Here is a 19,410-nt window from a genome sequence, read left to right on the forward strand (position 1 = left end):
TGTAGGAGGCTGAACACGTTTGGAAACAAGTGGAGTTTCTCAGCGACTTTAGCAGAATTTGTGTCCGGATTGTGGGAGAAAAAAATTGTTTGTAAAGGTTAAAAAGTGGGTAAATGACTTGCGGTGGATTTATTTTGCAGCGGAACAGTAAATAGTGGTTGTCTGTGATGTACCTGCAGCATCAGTGTGTCCGCAGGTTTGTGTGTAAATCCATGTAAACTCATCATTTTGTAATTTTTGCCTCCGTTATTTGCATTTTCCAATTGCACCCCCTAACGAAAACGAATCAAAAGTGAATCCAAAATAAATTTGTGATGTTATACAACTATGGCTGCACAGACGACAGCCCAGCAGTGACAGAGAGGACTGCAGCCTCAGTGGGAATGTTCTGATGATACTAAAGGAGCTGAAAAATCCCATAAAGTACAATAAAGTGGCTGTAAAGTCACTACAGAGAGCCGCAGACGCACTGCGCGTCCCTGCAGGAGCATTATAAGAATATCACAGGAATATTCCAGCAGTATTAGAGTGATTTTTCGTCCTGGACGCCACTTAACAGGATGAATCGTGCATTTATTACAGAAGTCAACCATCTCAGCCTCGTCCGACTTGCAACAGAGAGAGAGAGAGAGAGAGAGAGAGAGAGAGGGAGAGAGAGGGAGAGAGAGAGAGAGGAAGCTCCACCTTTGCAGCGCCGTGATTGGTTATGTAAATAAAGTATTATTTTGTGTCCTGTCCTCCTGCAGTTCGCCACTGTATGGCTAATTAAATCATCAATCAAGGGGCTGAACTGGTTGATGCCCCCCTCCACCCCCCATCCTAAAAAAAAAAAAAAACAAACAATCAAATGCAAAAAGAAATCACCCATCAACAGGGTCTTAACTTCTGGTAGGAATTTTATATTTCTGCACTTATTACTCTGCTGTTTTCTGACTTTTCTCACTTGTATTATTATTATTATTATTATTACAAATACCTCCTTCAACCTTTGCCTCTGTCTGCATGGATGCGTGGACCACAGGACTCTGCCAGGGACTCAAATGCCAAACAGAGTTTTTTGGTAAGTTTACCTGATGCTCTTTAGTATTTTAAATCAACTCCATCATGAAACGTCGCCATTATTAAATTCTTCTTATCCAACAACAAGGAGGTGGGGGGCGGAGGTGGGTAAAACCGATCGGGGTGAAGCCGTTTTGCCTCCCGTTTTTCTCGGGTCGAAAGTGGACCCGGTCCTGGGTGAATTATTGTCATGCGTAATTTACTGCCACGGTGCTTGCATGTAAACGAAGCAGTCCAGCTCCCTCTCTCTCTCTCTCTCTCTCTCTCTCTCTCTCTGCCTTGCACACACTATTTCTCTCTCTCATGCGCGCACACGCACACACACACGCACGCACGCACGCACACACACACACACACACACACACACACACACACACACACACACACACACACACTCTTGAACCGTAGCTCCAGCTCTGTGTCCCATTCATCCATTCCAGCCTGGAGTGGCACCTCTCGCCTTTTTTACGCACACAGGCTCTGCGACGTGGGGCCACATATTCACCGTGAAAACAGATTACAGTCGGTGTGTGACCTATAGGGGGACCTTGTGCTTAATGAATATATTTATTTAAATGAGGGGAGAGGGGACCAGAAACCACTTGTGCATGGATTCATAATTTTTGGTTGATTTTTTTGATTGTTAATTTCACATTAAAAATGCAAATATTTTGTTGTGCCTGTTGTCAATGTGATTTAGTGAGTTACTAGGAAAAACGATTTTTTCATGCTTTGCAGAACTGTTATTGAGGCTTTGAGGTGGATCATCAAATTAAAAAGGCAGATTTGTAATTATTTACAAAGAATTTCTGATGCATGGTGGTGATTTTTAACTGTACTGTTCAGTGTTGATCTCTCCTCTGTATTTTTTTCTCTAAATAAAAATTTGCAGCACATTATCCGCTGTGGCTTATTTTCTGAAGTTGAAATGTTGCCCCAGAAAAATCAATAAGTAGAAATTCACTTGGGTTCAATGGTTTTTAATGTCCAACACCTAAATTGGAGCTGTGCAGTTCTGCAGCTGTCTGCCTCAGGCGTGACTGCTGATTACCAAGATTATAATCCTAATTTTCTCTCCCTCTCTCTGCCTCAGTGTGTGTGTGTGTGAGGGGAGGCCCACTTTCAGTTTTTTGACAGCACAAACACATAAACGCAGTGGTGCAGTGGGGCTGTAGGAATGTTTCGCAGGATTTACAGAGTCTGTCAGTCTAATTACCACTTCTGTTTGTACGTTCAATAGAGTAGTCGAGTTACACACACCACTATATTGTATGTACTCTGTCAGCTGCTGTTACATGACTGAATGTCTCAGCAGCCTGTAAAGATCACCGTTTCACAGTTGTGGATCTCAGAATAATAAAATCCTTTTTCACTGCAGTCATTCGTCCGAGCATGTTCTTGATTATGTACAAGCTTTAATTACAAGATCAACATAACAAGCAACCAAAGTAAGGAGGTCAGAGGTCACTGCAGCATGACAATATCCCTTTGAAAAGGCTTGACTTATGTTCTTTCCTAAGGTAAATTTGTCAAATTGTACAATTTGCAGGTAAAACAACAGCAGAATTGTGCTGTTTCCTGCAGGTTTCTCTTCAAGTCAAACAGACCGTAGATCACCATGAGACACTAAAAGTGTCCACTGAAAACTAAAACCTGGACTAGCAGCAGGTTTCACTGCAGGGAAAAATCAGATCGCAGCTGAACTCACGTCGGCAGACGACATCAATGACCATCTGATATGTGATGCTTAAAGCAAGGATCACAATAATAAGAGCAGGGTCTTATTTGCTACAGTTAATGTTTTTATACAATGATTTTTTTGCAGCCATTCCTGGTATACAATAAAAAAAGAGGAGACACAGTGGGACAGAGGGATGCCACAGCAGAACATGCCTCGGGACTGAAACACAGTTGCATGTACATGTTGTGCATTCAACAACTCAGCCGCCAGGCGTCCCTGATTATTGGCCTAATTTAGATCTGTGAGAGTCACATGACACTGTGGTGCATCCAGTGATGAATCTAAGCCCAGTCCAGCTCTCAAGAAAAAAAAAAAAAACAACACTCAGCAGCTCAACCTAAACCTGTTACAATACGAGGAATAATCACCGTGATAATTTGTGCTGAATGACTTGTGACGCAGAATTCAGGACTGTTTAATTAATTCTAAGGCCTTGCTTGGGGAAAATAAAAGGCTGTTTCATGAAGACGATCAGTTTTTTTTCTCTTTCTATGAAGCACAGGTGTGTGTGAGTTTACTTGTGGATGTGGTGAAGGCTGCATGCCTCCTCCTGCTGCAGGTTTTCGTCGAGGACACTTCCATGAGGATTTTCTAGGATCATTGATGGATGAAATTTTTCCATTTTTCATGTGTCTCACTTTGTCGATTAGAGTTTCACTGCTGCTGCTGATGATGATGATGCATCATGAAGGAAAAAAAGGGAGAGAAGGGTCATCATTTTAAAAAGGATTTACATTTTCTACCCAGACAAATTTATCTCAACTGTAACTGTAGATTATTAAGCTCCTGTCCACATTACACATAACCAACAGTGAGGAGGTCAAAGGTCAGAGTAACACAGAGCTCAGCTGATGTGGCTACATGTTATATGATGCTAGCACTGATGTGTTTGGCTTGAAGCTGCTGATTGCTGAAGTTTGGTGCCAACAGTTAATCCTTTTATTGTTGGCACAAACACATCTGACACGTTTCCAAGTCAAATAACAATTCAGCTTTTCTCCAGAGTTTTATTCTGATCAGGTAAGAAAATCATCTGAAACCTAAACTCTCCACAGTAATGAATAATGGGTTTACAGCAGCTCTCTGTTAAATCCTATCAATAACTATCACATGTACCCTGAATTGACCCTGTAAAAGGAATCTGATCAACATGTTATGTGAATATAAAAATATGTGGATTTTAATAAAATGTCAGAATGTGTTGGTTTAACCTCAGCAACAAGACAGACGGACGGTTCTCTGTGAAGGGAAGGTTTCCTGGTCAAAGACTGAAAATCTGCCCTCGTGTCTGAAGAACACAGAAACATGGAGCCTCAGTCCCAACATTAACTCAGCGTCCTGCTCCATTCTCAGCTATAATAATATAAGCTCATCACAGAGCAGTAACTACAGTAACACACAGTGGTCCTACAGTAGCTTGTCCTCATGTGTCGCCTGGGGGGGCTTTTCTCTGCAGCTGCATCAGGCATGTGCTCGACATTTGACATGAAGTAAGAGGAGATTTTTTATCCTTTTTGGGTGAAAAACATCATTGTGATGATTCAGGTTTTACAACAGTGATAACATTGTATTAAATGCAACTATAACCGACCAAAAGAATATCTCTATTTATTTTCCACTAATTAGTCTGGTAGATGTTGAGTTAAATGGCTAAATAACTATAAAAAGTTGTATTTATTTATCTTTGATTGATTAGAATAGAGTGTGTAGAGAACGGCAGAGGTTGTGTGTGAGATTTAACAATCTGCCTTCAGCTGAGGGAGTTGGTGTAAATACAATTATAACCACTTCATGTGATGTAGAAAATCAAACAAAGCTGCTCTGACCATGAAGTGGGTCTACCAAAAAAAGAGGAGGGACATTTTTGAAAATTCACTTCTACAATTCAAAACAGCTGTCAAGTGACTGCAGCTCAGCCTCTCGAGTGTTAAACCCTCAGCATACCGTTTGTGCTTGAGCCCTGAAAGCAAGTTTTTAATTAAAATAACGGTCATTGTAGTGTTCAGAGGTTTTGAATGCATGACAGAGAAGCCATAGTATCCTAGATCACATCTCTCTGCGCTTGTTTGTGGCTCTTCCAGCTCTGCAACATCAAACTCAACATCTCTCGACGGGCTCTGGCTCTGTGATAGCCACCGCAAGAGCTTCAGCACCACAGCAACTCCAGAGATTGACGGACAATTAAAGACTGAGAGGCGAAGGCTGGAGCGTGTGATCTGCGAGAACTCCTCAAACATGCAAAAAGAATTTAGTTTACATTTGCCATGAGCAAGAGAGAGTGGAAAAAGCCTCCTTTCTCTGAGCATTTCTGATCTCTCTCAGTCGGACAAGAAAGCTTGCACAGAGAACAAGACCGCTGCATAGCAGATTGCTGCAGAAACAAATGCTTACACCAAAAAAGTATTGATTTTTTATGTTGTTCTTGTTAGCTGAAAACCGAGCAGAGGCTTCTACAAATGACCACTTATTCAACTGAGACTCTCACAAGAAAAAGACAAAACATATCATGTTAGCTATCTTTTTTTTTCCTGCTATTCCTCTGGAAAGAGGTCAGATGTTTTGCAGCTCACAGAAAACAACAGGTTGGGAAAAACAAGATGAATAAAAACTCAAACTTTTCTTTTATTTAGATACCTTATATTCTTTTCTTTCTTTTCTTTAGATTTTCCCTCATGCACACCCTAGGTTGTTTGAAATGCTTATTTTTGTTGTGATTTTGTACTTTTCCGGTGCATGACATCAGTTTTTCTCAGTAAAAAGCAGTGAACTCACAAAAATCATGGTAAGTGGACCTTGACTCACGCTATTATTTCTATTTTAGTCAGAAATTAGGCATGTGCAGTTATCACTGAACTGGCTGCATGTTCAAAGACTTAAATTATTATGAGAAAAGCATCAGAGGGGTAAAAAAAAAAAAAAAAGACTCTTTCACTCGTATTGATTGCTGGCATGAAAGCGAAGCTTGTTTTGTATCAGTATTAAAGTTTGGAGTCGTCTTAACATAAGAAAGATTCTTCACTGAGGGCTGAAATACTGCCTCATGAATCTTCAGCTACTGTTTTCCTAAAGCAGATAAAGTATACAAAGAGCTGCCACTTTATTAGGCTTATTGGCAAATACAGTTTAATAACAGCCCTGCAGTAAGTCCTACATTCATGAAGGCTTCAGTGACCAGAGGTTGCAGTTTGAGGTGCTGCTGCACTCTGCTGAAATGTGTTTTTAATGTTTTGTCAACCCTCCTCTAGCAGGATAACCTTTAATTTTTAATAATGCGTCTCTGTTGATTTGTGCATAATGATGAGATTCTTTTTGGATTTATTTTCATTTCAGCCTTTTTATGACAGTTCTCATGGTACAGAGAGGGAAGGTGGTGGTGGGGGGTCTGACATGCAACACAGGTCAAAGGTCCCCAGACAAAATCAAAGCAGTGATGTTGCTGTGGTGCGCTGCTTTAACCATTAGTAGAAACGCTCTGAGCGTCTTAGAAGCAGACACAAAGGGACAGTGCACATTTATGAAATGTGATATGCAGAGTCTAACTGTCTACAGCCTGATCCAGTCTCTGTGCCAGCGCCACCAAAACAAATCCTGCACATTTACTGCACTTGACAACTGAAATGGTTTTGATTGGGATTCTGATAGATCCCACAAGAAAACTTTTTAGTCTGAGAAGAAAAAAAAAGACCACTCATTTCTCGCTGAAATGAATAATTGACAGCGTCTCCGATGAATAATTAATCAAACATTTGAATAATTGTTGTAGCTCTAATCTTGACAGACATTTGCATATCGGCATGCTCTTAATATCTGCCTCTGTATATGAATTTACATCCTCTCAGGACACAAAGATAGAATTAAAAGATCTAACTTACATCTGCAGAAACCTTGTCCGACGCTTGGAGACTTTCCACTCATTCAGATCTCTTGACATGAGCCGTGCATCAGCTGCGATGATGCACTGCAAAGAGAGGAAAGAGCTTATAAACTCACTGTTTTGATAAGGGTAGAAAAACAAGATCTGCAATCACATGTAATACTGCAACACTGCAACATGCAAACCATACACACAAACACACACATGTAAATACATGAAACTTCTCACTTAGTTAGTGGGAAGTTTGTTATTTCTTATTTAGTAACGTTTGAAGGATAGAAGGATCATCTGACTGATTTTCAACTAAACTCAAATGCAAATATGTTTCTCCTCACTCTTTGATTCTTTGCAGCCTAAACAGAAGCGACAAGAAACCTAATTTTGAGGACTCCATTACCCATAAACCATTTCACCAGACTTGCATCTGCCAAGAAATGTATTTCCTTTTCCAGGGAAACAAAGCTAGAATAGTTGAACTATTCATCAGAGGCTAAAGGCTAAAATGATTTAATGACAAACGTTTGGTGCAGGGTGTAAAATCAATGAGTCTTAGGTGGAATATGTTTCCCCTCATCTGCTTGTTCGCATAATATCTGAAAACATAAACACATTTGGCTGAAGTTTAATGGACAGTTGTTGGCCAACAATAAACCAACTATTTACCCAGACGATCTAAACCACTTTATTTAGAGGTGAAACCAAAGTGATTAAGTAGGTCAAAGATAAACGTGGAAATCAATCTGCAAATGTAATTAGCACCATGACAGATGCATTATACAAAATAAGTTTCTCTACTACCAGTTTACTTTTGTCAGACTGGTTTCAGGGGGATCTTAATTGCTGCTTGCAGCATGTTCACTTGCAGCTTTTTTCCAGTCCAGAGAGGCGGTTGCATAAAAAGAGGAGGTCAGGTTGGTCACAACTCTGACACTAAGACCAGGGTTTGTGACCTGCCTGTGTTTTATTAAGTTTAGAGCAGTGAAACAGTTTGGGGAAAGATTGTGGTTGTGGTTAAACATTGAAAAAAAACGAAACCACAACCACAATCTTTCCCTGAACTAAACCAAACGCTTTGAGTTGCTTTAGTAAACCCATAGGAACTTTAATCATGCTTTAGTTGCCACGGGTGGATATTGCAGGATTGTTGTTGATACAACATGTTACCAGTGAACAGTTTACAGACATGTTGATTATAAATAAGTCCTCTGATATATATACAGCATTACAGTTCTTACAACACATACCTGCTAATGGAAACTAGTCGTATGGAACAAAAAATAAAAACCAGGAAACATGGGTGCAGGAGCTCCCTGGTTAACTAGAAATATAAAGGTACACACTCAGAGATCCCAGCTTCAAGTTCAGCCACTGAGCTTCTTAATAAATCATGCCACACACATTATCAGCACACAGTACAGTAAAACAAACCGAGCTCCCAGACTTCGCCTACGATTGTCCAAACTTACTATCCCTCAATGCACTGCCTCCAAACATGGCTAAAACAAGCGTGTGAATGTGTTTGTGTGTCTGCCCAAAAGATCACTAACTCTAAAGTAGACGCCAGCAGACTGATGTGTTTTCACCAACTGTGGCAGTACTTTGTAGAGAAGTCAGTTTTGAACCCTTGGCCTCTTCGATAAGACTCCAGAGTTTGCAGTTTGTGGTTTCAAAAGCTTTGCATTATTTTTCAGCACTGGCACAGACAAACATGTCTGTTTTATCCTCCGCTAAAGTTTATGGCCCTGTAGGACTTGGAGAAAGTCAGTTCACGGTCTGCTGGATGCACTGTATACCTCCACTGCTCATCTTAGACATACCATCCTTTACTGCATTGTCATCCGTGGCGTTTGTTATCTTGACGCTCAGGATTTTGGGGAATGTTGATATAAGCTGGTGTAGGAAGCAAATTGCTGTTGTGTTCACCACTTCCTGCCATTTTCTATCCTTACTGAGCAAAGCTATCACTCTCACCTCTCACGTTTGACCATTTTTCTTTGCAGCCACCAGCGTGTGTGTTGGTGTGTGTGTTGGGAGGGGAGTCGATGATTCGTCTTTTGATCCTGGTGTGCTTGTTGTCAAAAGCTGCCTGGATTGAAGAGACTGTTGGCCACAATTGACTGTGACAATTAGGGCACGATCACAGTCCCCGAGTGGAGCACTTAAAGGCTAATTTACATGTCACTTTGCCGTATTAAAAAAAGAAAAAAAAAATAGCGAGAGAAAAGATATTCTGCTTTTGCTCACCCTCCCTTCCACCTTCTCCTTTTCTATGTCCTCTTTCTTTTTTTTTATTCCTCCATGCCTTGTAAACTGTAATTTGTACACTGCTTAAGGGAACCTCGCAGAAGAGAGGCGACCAGCATTTCCATTTGAAAAGAGGCAATCACCAGGCCACTGCTGAGCCTATTGTCCGGTGGTGGCGGTGGGGGGTGGCGGCAATTTACAGGCAGTGAAGTTAACCTTCTGGTGAGGTACATTAGACACAAGGTTTACACTCATATGTATGTAGATCTTCTTGTGTTTGCTGATATACTAGTACTGTTCTCTTATCAAAGCCTGGATATCTGTCAGTGTGGTTGGGCAGGATCGTTATCTCGCTGCTCCTCCCGCTGTGAGACGGTTTCCCTGCCAGAATTTAACCACGTTCAAATGGTCCAGACCTCATGTGGGATGTCCCGATCTGTATGAAACATGCTTCATATTTTCTTCCACAACTTTGACTGGCTGAATGAGCAGAATTTTTCCTCAACTTATATAAAAATTAGCCTGCGTCCAAACAAACAAAAACCCTGCTCTCCTTAAGATGGTGACAAACATCAAAGATCGATCATCGAGGTCAAGCTCAAAAAACACTTTCTACCTCACGTACTTTAATCACCATGACAAATAAAAATGACATCAAAGCGACAGATGTGTCATCTAAAGTGACAATAAAAGACTTTTCCTCCCTTAGACTAAGGACAAACTAAACTAAATATTTTTGTCAACTCAAAGCCCCCGAGTGAAAACACCCCCCTCTCTTTGTTCATTGCTGTATCACAAGTCATAGACTGTTTTCAGACCAACTCTCTCCCTGCGTGAAAAAGGGCGGCCCCTTCATTCATCTCAAAAACATTTGGCAAATCCAGCAATGAAGCAGGGTGCCAAAGCAGAGGACCCGCCAAAATAAAATGCAATGTTGAACAGCAAAAAATTGGCTCAACTTTTGTTGCATTGCAACACAAAGTCATCCTGTGGTGTTGCAGGGTTGCTTTTATTTTATACTGACAACACCTCAGTTAAATAGCTGTCAGTCATTTCATAAACAGCTGACTGATTCATCTTAGAGTTTTCTGACTCTAAACTCTCACTGTTCAAACTACCAGCTATCACTGGGTAACAGGTACTGGTGCTGAAGTCTTTAAAATTCACTCTGGCTACTGCAGCTTTAAAAAACAATTAATTTTGGAACAAAATATCTTTAATCAGTTCAGTTTAATCTCATCTCAGCTCAAACAGACACCCCCCCCTCCCTCCCTCCCTCAGCTCTTCCTCATGGCTGAAGTTTCTTTTCTCCTGTTCTGACAGGCTGTTTGTAACAGGTGCAGAGTGTGTGTGTGCATGAAAGTGTGTGTGTGTGTTTGAGTGTGTAAAAGGACCCCCCACCCCCCCACCCCCACCCCCCCTCCCACCACCACCCCTTCATCCATCTCACACACACACACAGTCCTGCTGTCCTTTCAAAGAGAACATAGAGGGAACAGAGTGTGTACAGAAACAGCAGGTTGATGGGATAATGCCCATCATCTGTTGCACCGTGTCATTTCTGTGCTGCCGTAACCTGCTTTTGTAACGGCCCTGTACACACACACACACACACACACACACACACACACACACACACACACACACACACACACGCATGTTTGCATGTGTTTCTACATGTGAATGAGCAAAATAATAGAATATAGAGGTAGAACAGGGCTGAATAGATAGCTTCATTGATGGGATATTTATTTCAGGATAAAGACAAACCTAGAGAGTATTGTGAAACATAAAAATGTACAAAAGCCAATGTGTGTGTGTATAGGTGTATGTGAGAATAGGTGTGTGTGTGTGTGTGTGTGAGGTGTTCAGGCATACGTCAGCCCGCACAGGGATTGTTGTGCAGCTCAGCCTGCTCACAGTAATCATTGGAATAAATTCCTTCTTCTGCTGTGAATGACCTAATCCAGATTTGATGGTCATTATATCAGACCTGTTTCATTATGCTGTAAACATACAGAGGAGATAATCTTAATCTCTGTAATGCCACTGTAAACGAGAATAGCACTGCTGTCGCAGTAAAGCCACCTCTGGTTGTTGTGTTTTTGTCTCCGTTTCCTGGCAACAGTTTAAAGTTGACACTCATTTTGAGAGTTTCATGACATTTGAAGCCAACATTTTTCCATAAATCCTTCAAAACATACTTTCTGTGGATACTTGAGTTACTAATATGAGTATCAGGTTGAATGTAGGTTACTAATCCCAGCGATTGAGCCTTTAATTAATTGCACAGTTTTGTAATAAGGCTGGGAGGATTAGTGTGTGGACAGGTGGGCAGATTTAAACCTCACTGGGCTGGACACATGTTGAGACTGAGGGGAAGCCATCATCCCGAACAAAGAGGGATTTTTTTTTATTCCATGGAAATACTCCAAATGTGTGTGTGTGTGCAGCAGAAAACGATTCTGCTGCATGTAAGCCTGAGTGTAAGCTTGGACAATCCACGTGCTGCTGCACCATTTTACAATGGGCTTCAAAAGGTTCCACATGAAACGTTCTCTAAAGAACCAAGGTCACATTGAATTGTTTAAGGACATTGTCGGTGCTTTAATGTTTGATGAAATAGTTCCACATGGCACCTTTCATTGAGCTACAAAGAACCATCTCTTTGTCCCTCTGTTGTCAAACGTGTATCTTCAAATTTAAAGGACCACACAGTCGCTTTAACATCGTTGTGAAGTTAAAAATAAATTCTCTTTTAAACATATTTCTTTGAATAACACACGAATGTTCCTTCCTTGGATATTTTAACAATATTTCAACTTTTGCTGATCACCGGAAAATCAGTGAACATCGCTGCCAGTCAGAGCTACAGCTAATTCAGAATGCTTTGTCATGGTGAATAGGAACAAGACGCCATGGTGAATTCCCCTCACCATGAGCACCGTGAAGTTGAAAGTGAACTGATTTAAACTGCTGAATGTTTTATCAGGTTTCTAGGAAGTGTAATCTTTAGCCTCTGCTTGCTGTCAGCAGTGAACACAGCAGAATTCAAATCTCTGATTCTTACCACCATGATCCCTGGGAGTTGCAGCATTTTGCACCGATTGCTCACACCCATCCAGGGCTTGGAAGTTATCTGGCCAGTTTCCTAAAAGAAAATGAACAAGACTCTTACTTTCACTACTACTACTACTTTTTTTCCACTTTTCACCTTTACAAACTAAAATCTCATATCTAATGTTCACAAAAATCAACTGGAGCGCCACAGAAACGCTTTGTCGCCACACAGACTGAGCCCTTTTTATTAGTTCTTGAAAAGTTGACATTTTAGACACAAATCATTATCATCAGTAGTAGTAGTTTTACTAACCCACCTCAACCTACAAACACACACACACACACACACACACACACACACACACACACACACACACACACACACACACACACACACACACAGACTGACAAACACACTGAACACATTCCAGCACATTTACCTGTGTTTTATCTTCTTTTCATCCGGAGTTGTGTGATGTGATGCAACCTGCTGAGCGCCTCCACAGGAGGGATGCAGGCACATATTACTGAGAGAGACAGAGAAAGGGACACACACACACACACACACACACACACACACACACACACACACACACACACACACAGGGAGAGGTGCAGTGCAAGGAGACAGTGAGGGGAGGAAATGAAGAGAGTGAAGTTGTGCACACATTTTCTGCTTTTTCACCTTTTTCAAATTACACCTCCTCCAGTTACAGAAGCTGAACAGCAACAAATGACAAAAATTGATAAAACATACCCTGCAATATTGCAAAAATAATTTAAAGTTCAGCACAATAAACAGTGAATAAATTGGCCAACACATTGGGAATACTGGCAAATAAATAATGATGCTGGCTGGACACGATTCACCTGATGAATGGGGCAAAATCACTTTGTGACAGCTGAACGTGGCTTTATAGGTGCTGAAATTTGTGAATATAAAAAAATATAAATCAATATTTGTGCAGTTCAATCTGGAAATATACCTGCTCCTGACTGCATACAAGATATTAGCTGCAATTTGTATGAAAAAAATATGCAGGTCCTCTGCAACAATCAGCTTTCTTTTTGAGCATGAGATCAGAGGAGCAGTGAATAGTCCCAACATTCAAATATTTTTTCTTATTAAAAACAAGCTTTAATGTGGTTCTACTTTCACACCAGTCTACTTTCTAAGAAGAGGGGTTAATTTTGTTAAATAGTGGTTGTCTCATTTTGCAATGAAACTCTTTATTTATCTCCAAATGTCAATCTGATTCAAATATAATCAAAAACATCTCAATGAATAAATCACTGTGGGCATCAGCTTTCACCGCTCAGAGTGTGCAGTGTTTTGGGTTTCTCTCTCTCTCTCTCTCTCTCTCTCTCTCTCTCTCTCTCTCTCTCTCATTATAAGCAGCCTTGAGCAATATACTAACTCTCTCTCCTTCCCCACACACACTCATGTTTGCCGAGCTCTGTGCTAGTTGTTAGTGGCCCCAAACGGTTTCACAGCACATTTAGGGTTTGATCTTCTGCTAGTGATACGATGGCGCAGCATGGCCGAGCTGCCTGCTGCACACTGTATACACAGACCACAGACGCAGACAGAAGACCACTTAAAGCCGCCCAGAAACTCACCTCTGTGCTGACTGCAGAGGATAATGAAGAACTGCTGTTTGATAGCACATCTACACTGAGAGAAGACTTGTTTTCCCCCGGAGGGAAACACAGGTGAGAGCGGCAGCAGTGTTATAAACAGCTGGTTTAACTCTTTATCCCAATAGCCCTTTTGCACTTATATGAAAAATAATGAACTGTTTTTGACCATTAGACCTCTGACATAATGCTTTCAAGGATTTGTCACACTGTAGGTCTGCCATGCTGCTTTAAAGGGAGGGAGGCACCACTGTAGTTGCTTTGCATCATGATGCACACATCATATATTCACATTTGAAGTTCTGTGTACAGCTCATGGGCAGAACAGTGGTAAAGATAATCCCCCAACATTATCTTTGCCTTATATAACACAGTGTTTCTCTACCATTAAATGATTATGTGATAAAAGCATGAATGCTGCTGTTTGTCCATGACCAGCTACTACCTTAATTCACAGTCAAACTATTTCCTGTTTCTTGTCACATGTCTTTTAGCTAATGAGGACACCTCATGGCTCATTTAAAGATTTCATTAGACCTGGATTGGATGCATTTAGTATCTCAGTGACAGGTTTTTGGCCTGTGTGTGTTGAAGGGGCACTTCATAAAAGTACACTCTCTCTGGCAAACACTGGGACACTGCAATAAAGCACCCCTAAAGCCAAAAACTAAACACAAAGCCTCCTGCAAACCAGACAGTCGGGGTTTAATACCGTGCTCCAATCAAGTTTTGTCATCTATTTTTGGGGGCAAAAGGGGGCATGAGGAGGGAGGAGCATTTGGTGTTTGGTAGGGTTGTTGGGGTCCGTCTTTACAGAATTGTCTATCAATAGGTGCAGCCAGTGTCAGTAGTCCTTCTCATCAAACCAGGGCCTGACAAAGAGGCGGCGGCGCATGGGAAAGGGGCAGCAAGGTGAAACTAATGCCATGGATGTTTGATTCATCAGGGCCTCATTGTTGGCGGCCACGGCTGATTGTGAAGGTTCAGTCAAGCAAAAGGGGTGCGGAGTAATCAGTCGGATTTATGGTGCCGAGGGCCTCGGAGAGAGAGAGAGAGAGGGGGGAAAAAAGCCAGATAGAAGCTGTTTGCAGTGCAGCCGGAACAGGTCTGAAATACACATACCTCATACTCAGAAAAACTGTTTTTATTCCTACTTCCTCTGCACTGACGACCTGGTTTGCTGAAATAATAAAATAGATGGAAACATAAAAACCAGCCTCCATTAATTTGGGAACTGCAGCTAATATGCTGCTTTGTCAATGCACCACTTAAGTCAGGGTGAACAGTTCAGTGCTGGAGGGTTACATCCTGTAAACTGTAGTACAGTATATGAATATGTTTGGTGGCTTCATCTGCAACAATGCACCATATTTTGCTCAGTGTGTAAACTCTGAATCATCACAACAGTAAAACAGCTGTCAGGTAAAACGAGTAGTAACTGCAGCATCATCCTCTATAATATGGTATAAAATTAAAATACTCAAGTACCAGTCAGGAAAAGTACTGTAAAAAAAATACTCATTAAAATTGATCATAAATGTCCCCATCATTTCCTTCATCTCACTTTTCTCCCTCCTCTTTGTCTCTCCACCCTGCCAACTCATTTTCATGTCTCGTCTCCTCTCTCTTTATTCTTTCCTTCTTCCTCTCCTTCATTTTTCCTTCAGCTTCTGTCCTTCTTTTCCCTCCATGTCTCCTCCACCCCCCTCCTCTCTCATCCACTGTCCTGCATCTTTTCCCCATCTCCCCTTCCTTCCTGAACCACCTTCCCCTGTTTCTTCCTCCTCCCTCCTTTCATCCCTCCATCCACCTTTCTGATTGGTTGTCGCAGAGGGAAGACAGATGTAGGGCGAACAGCAGCTAAGCCGTTGTACTCTTAAGCCTAATGTGGAAGTTTTATATGCAAAGAGGTGAAGCAGGGAGGAGGGGAGGGAGGAGGATGGAGTTTGAACTGATTAGGATAATTCCTGCTTTTAATACAGCTGTCCCTCCAGCTTAAGGTAAACCAAATGTTGCCATCGGAGATTAGTGTACCTTGCCTGGTTATTAGCGACACCCCCTCCTTCCTGCTCTCCCCCTCAGACACATACACACACACGTCAGAAATGTCTCTAAAGCCGCTCTCGCTGGCATTAATTTGAGAAAGAGAGAGGCGGGAAGGAGAAGAGGAGGGGGCAGGAAGAAAAGTGTTGCAACTTGATCTTCTTCTGCACCTGTTGGAAAACAGTGTGTGTTGGGTGTGTGTTCTTGGTCTTGTGCCCTCTGAATTTCCTCACAGGAATTTTGAGGACAGTCATTGTAAGGGATTCTGGCTCATTCTCACTTCAGGATACAACTTTAGGGCTGAGTTACAGAAAACTGAAAGTCCTGAAAGTTTGACATTTCAAGTAAATAACTCATGTTCATTCATGTGTTACAGCTAAATTATTTTTCTTTATTTACTGTAAACTATTAACTTTTTGTTTACTTTATTAAAATCAAAATGTCCCTAATATTCTACTTGTGTTATTTTAAGGAAAGGAAAGGAGAGGAAAGGAGAGAAAAGAAAGGAAAGGAAAGGAAAGGAAAGGAGAGATATGTCTATGGTACTAGGTGTCTGTAAGAAAAAATAATCTTCACTCCTGACTGACTTGGTAACATTACCCTATCGAAATTCACACACTTTGACAGTGAGTATACTGTGTACACAGTTAACTACAAGTCAGTGAAGTAACCCATTTCAGACACAGCGTGTGTGTGTGTGTGTGTGTGTATACCTGTGCATCTGTTCTGGCTCATCAGTCGACACGATCTTAGCCAATCCTGCCAGTTGGTTTAATACCTTCACACCCTGAGGAGAACAAAACACACACACACACACACACACACACACACACACACACACACACACACACACAGTTTCTCACACTTGGCATCTCATGTCAAATATTATGTCACCCGCTCCGAGCCTCGACCGTTAATGCAAACATTAGTAACTGAATACAGCAGACTTGGCTCAGGAGTTTTATTTGAAATCCTTTTCAATACTGAAGCTGCTCAGCTGAGTTCAGCTGCAGAGAATTAAACACTTTCAGCCCAGAGCCACAGTGGAGCAGGAGCACAAACCACCAACGCTCCACTCCTGGATGTCGGACTTTTCCACAAGCACATAATAGCTAACAATCCCAAACTGTAGAGAACAAAGAAATGGCTGATCGGGGATATCTGACACGTCATGTTCGGATGTTTAATTTTGTCAAAGTAACGAGATCTTCCTTCTTTGGATTCATTTGATGGATACTAGGAAAATAATGTTAAAAGATACATTTCAATTAATATAGAAAGGGACTAACACTTGCTAATGCTAACTTCTACCTTCTCCAATGTATGTGAAACACAATTAGCCAATCACTGGGCCACTAAGACCTTCAATATGGCCGAAAAAAGGATTGTTACATAACCTGAAAATCTGCAGCTCTAATATAATTTCAGGTCATTCATCATCTCCATCAAATCAAGACATGTTAGACATGTTACACAACAATGATGTTTACAAAATCAAATAAAATCAAAATGTGAATTTCTTTAACAGAAACACAGTGTGTTGTACATTCACTTTAGCCATCATGTTGTATGATCAGGCCGCGCTTGGTTCTTCTTGTATCTAATTTAGAATAAAACCCTGCAGTTCCAAGAGTTGAGGGAACAACTCTCTCTAACACTCTAGGTGGGCATGAGTAACCTCTTTAAGCACTGGTAAGTAAGTATTCTAAATACTATGTGACCTAGTTCTCACACGTGTGCTGTAGCTGTCACAGAATCAACCTTAATTTCTAGAGCAAGCTACTTTTGACAAAAAAGGGAGGAGAAATCCTTTGCCTGCAGCGTTTGCCGTGAACGTGTGAAGATTTCCTCCCAAACCAGATATCCACTGACAAGTGAAGCCACATCAAAAGGTTCTAAATTAAAACAAATGATGGCAATTTTCCACGGACAGTAGGTGTGTCTTAACTCCTTAGAGGACAAAATGTTTTATATGCTTTGGTCTTCAGAGACAGTACCTGATATCTTTAACTCCTGCTGGTATGAATACAAAGCAGGTTATTACTGAACAGTCTTAAACCTCCCTGTTAGTTCCTGGTGATTTGTTGGGACCCTCTGGGTTTAGTCTGGCAGATTTGTGACGCTTTGACGTGGGTACGGGCTAAAAAATAGGAAGAAATATTAAAAGAGTTCATCTATAAAGATGTGTCATGAATATAAACATTCAACTCAATTTTTCTATGGTAAAAATTGCAATCTAAAATAATACCTGCGTAAAATACAGTATTTACATAAAGTATTATGGAGCTATTAAGAGTTTTCAAACCTGACACATGACTTGGCCAACAGAAAACAACACTGTCACATTCAGGAAGTCGTCACCAGATAAATCAAGGTAAAAAAAAAAGTGTGCTCACACACATGCAGAGGCAGCAACGCTTCACTGACACCCTGAATCACAAAGAAGTGAACACTCAGTCAGAGGAAGCCATCAGAGGTGATAACACCGCTCATTTCTGCCTCCCTGACATGTGAAAAGATGGTTCATTGGCTAATGCTCAACAATAATACACCAATACACACACACACACACGAACACACACACACACACACGAACACACACACACACACACACACACACACACACACACACACACACACACACAGATACACTACATGAAGGTCAGAGGGCAGAAGAAGAGAGAAATCATTACAGACGCTGACCCACACAAACGGATGATTACCACCACCACGGCCCTGCGTGGATCGATGTGGAACAATTCGCTCTATTATCAGGGTTGGGTAGTTAGACAACACACTATGTGTTAAGGAACAAGACTGTAGTGGCTGATATTATAGCTGTCATGTGGGGAAACATCACACAAAGAGATAAGAAACAGAAACATTAATGAACTGAAAACAAAGCTGAACGTTGAGGAGGAAGGAAGGAGTTCAGCCAGATTATCAAACCCACTTTATTTTGAGGAAATATTGGTTTTATTGCAACAGAAAACTGAGCACACAACTTCAGAAAGTAACCTGTCATGGCTGAAGATACCACGGAGGACACTGTTTTAGCTACAGAACCTTTTCCTCATCAGAACCAGGAAAATAGGACTGTACTTGCAATAATGCAGAATTACCCTCCTGCAGACAGACACAAGATACAGGTGTGTGTCTGACCAACAGCATGGATTAAAGACACACTTACACTCTTCACACACACACACAGACACTGCGATCAGAAGCTGTGGCCCTATTCCCTGAAATCTGGGATGCACTCTTCCTATCTGTGGACCTCATTACTCTTTGTTTCACCACATCCTTGTTTACATCCTAATAAGTAAATCTGACTTGACTTGAGCACAGTTCCAGTCGAGCTAAGAGGGAGCAGAGGCGTGATGGCTACAGGCGGGTCAGCGGGTTAATCACACTTGACTCGGAGCTCATTGCGATTGTCTGGACCACTTTAGACGTTGAGCGCAGACCTTTCAGTGGAAATCCCATTAACCTGGCAAAAAGACCATTTAAACACGGTGACTGGAGAACCGATTAGGTTCAATTTGAGATTCCCGCTAAGCAGCACATGTGCTCAGCCTGTCCAAGCGCAGGGAAACGGTGAAATTCACTATGAGAATTTCACCATCAGGAGGACTATGAACAAACTGAGCACTGCACCAAATTATAAGAGTATGTTTCTGTCTCCCATTTCACAAAAAAATGATTTCATAGAAGTTGGTGTTGTCAGTTCATCAAGGTGTGAAGGATCCAG

General features: G+C 41.4%; 1 protein-coding gene across 2 annotated transcripts in view; it reads right to left on the reverse strand.

Annotated features, from left to right (window-relative positions):
• The window catches only part of zeb2b (zinc finger E-box binding homeobox 2b), a 104,870-nt gene extending 88,453 nt beyond the window's left edge, over nt 1-16,417 (reverse strand). Inside the window, exons 1-5 of one of the 2 annotated variants that reach the window (XM_071465000.1) lie at nt 16,373-16,417; nt 12,419-12,505; nt 11,989-12,069; nt 6,673-6,758; nt 3,319-3,466 (exon numbers count right to left, since the gene is read on the reverse strand). The gene's annotated coding sequence lies outside the window, so the exon portion shown is untranslated. Of the gene's footprint in view, nt 1-3,318; nt 3,467-6,672; nt 6,759-11,988; nt 12,070-12,418; nt 12,506-14,738; nt 14,797-16,372 lie in introns of those variants that run through there. The other variant, XM_071464999.1, reaches the window with a different exon arrangement.
• Nucleotides 16,418-19,410: the final 2,993 nt, after the last annotated feature.

The sequence above is a fragment of the Trachinotus anak genome, unplaced genomic scaffold, assembly GCF_046630095.1.
Source record: "Trachinotus anak isolate AG129_WGS33_773 ecotype Australia unplaced genomic scaffold, CSIRO_AGI_Tana_v1 ptg000026l, whole genome shotgun sequence".
Lineage (NCBI taxonomy): Eukaryota > Metazoa > Chordata > Actinopteri > Carangiformes > Carangidae > Trachinotus > Trachinotus anak.